Source organism: Mus pahari, chromosome 5 (assembly GCF_900095145.1).
Source record: "Mus pahari chromosome 5, PAHARI_EIJ_v1.1, whole genome shotgun sequence".
Lineage (NCBI taxonomy): Eukaryota > Metazoa > Chordata > Mammalia > Rodentia > Muridae > Mus > Mus pahari.
In genome coordinates this window covers 136010916-136013148 of record NC_034594.1, presented here as the reverse complement: position 1 = coordinate 136013148, position 2233 = coordinate 136010916, and positions in this window count along the sequence as shown.

Sequence of the window (2233 nt, the reverse complement as noted above, 5' to 3'; positions counted from 1 at the left end):
AACTAACCAGCACCCCCAGAGCTCGTGTCTCTAGCTGCATATGTGGCAGAAGATGGTCTAGTCAGTCATCATTGGGAAGAGAGGCCCCTTGATCTTGCAAACTTTATATGCCCCAGTACAGGGGAACACCAGAGCCAAGAAGGGGGAGTGGGTGTTTTGGCGAGTGGGGGGAGCAATGGTATAGGTGACTTTGGGGATAGCATTTAAAATGTAAATGAAGTAAGTACCTAATAAATATTAGATAAAAAAGAAAGTTTAAAAAAAGACAAAAAGTATTACCCTTATAAATTTTGATAATAGAAAATGACCTTTAAATACTGGCCATTGGCACACATTGGTTAGTTCAAAAAACTGGAAATCCTACTAAAAGTAAAATTTGTCTGTCTTCAGAGACATACGTGTACACTTGAGAGACATACATGTCTACAGAGCATACATGTACACCTGACTTCAAGGCCTGAAGGACATTGACTAGGGTCTGAAAACAAGTAATGTTTATCATTGACAGGTACTTACTCCTATCTTGGTGAATTTGTTCACATGTTCATTGTGATATTTCTTGAGAGCTAATCACAATCTCCTGTTGAAGGCTGATAATGTTGGTATAAATTACAAACAGCAATGTCTCCTCAATATATTACAATACGCTTATATTTCATACCAATGTGAATTTTCTTGTCAAATAAAATCTCATGCTGCATTCTAAAATGATGATTATGAGGAAAGCTGAAGTTGCTCAAAAAGATTAAAAAATTAAAAGATAGACCTGATACTATGAAATATGAAAGCTAGAAGATTAAAACCACAGATTAACCTCTCAAGTTATTCTACTAAAATGTACTCTACTGACAGATGCAAGTCTGATTGTTGGTGGAGGCAAAGCCTAAGATAGGAATTACATATTGGCTCCTCTCCAGGTGGATGGAGTCTCATGAAACTGAGTGACAACATGGTGATATCTAGGTTTTATTCTGAATTTAAATCCATCGCTTGTATGAAGATAGATTTTTAATCTCTCTTTTACACTAGTCTTCCATTGTCTCAAAGTGAGGGAGACATCGCACCAGTGTTATCAGGTCACCAGCTTTTTGTCATCCTAACAGTGCCATCCTGTGTGTACACTGTGGACTTCACAATTCTCAAATTTCTTTAAATTTTTAAGCCTTTTCATGGACAACAAAAAAAATGAAACTTGGAAAAAAGCAGAATAAGAGAAGAAAAGAAAAGAGAAAAGGAGAAGTCAACTATCCTGCTTGTTGGCCAGTCCTCTATCACACAGAACCAAGAATAAGACTATTAGCTGTGATGCATTTCCCTAATTATACTAGAGCATCTGACCTATAGTCCTTACAGTGGCTTCACGTTGTGCTGCCCAGCTTGAACTCTTAAAAACCTTCAGATTGCTAAACCAAGCATCCTCCAATGTTGCCAAGGAAAATAAATCTATTTTCCTATTTCCTGTGCTCTGTCAGGGTTAAAAACCATAAAAAGAAGCCAAAATTCCTCCACAGTAGGCTTACAGACCTAAGGAGACCATTATTTTCAATGTAGGAAGGCAAATAACGTTTCTAGAACTAATGTTCTTGCTGGCCTTGTTGAGCATTGAGAAATCAGGGAAAGCTTTCTTAAGGAAATAACATTGAATTGATTGAGAAATTTGACCTGAGAAAACAGGAAGGGGGCTTCAATTGCTGTCTATAGCCAAGGATGGCATTTGTAGACCACTCTGGTGAAGGTGGGTAGGGGGTTGTGTGTAAATCCTGGAGACCGTAACTACTTTTGATGCTTATCTAAATCAAACAAGGTTCACGTATCATTCCTCCCATGAAGACAAAGCTAGCCTGGTGCCAATGGACTTTTCTGAATTTTCACTCTTTCCAAGGCAGGAGAGCTCAAGTTGGGAAAGGCTAGTTCAACACTTTTCAGAAGTCTTCAGTACAAACATATTTCATCCATTAGGGTAATGTTTTCCTCAGGCTTGTCCAGGAATAAATCCCAACCTTCTCCCCTTAAGATCCCAAGGACACAGCTGATTTGTTTTCAGTTGGGGCAATGAAATGTTTAAATGAGAAACACATGTCCGTTTGGTCTGCAGAGGACACATTAGGCAGCTTCTTTCTTGTTTATGAGGGCCTCCACTCAGCAGTAACCTGACAGCCGCAGATACTCTAAATGTCTTGCAATTAACAACTAGGAATAATTCCTTGTAGAGTCCGGGTGCATTTTAATTCAA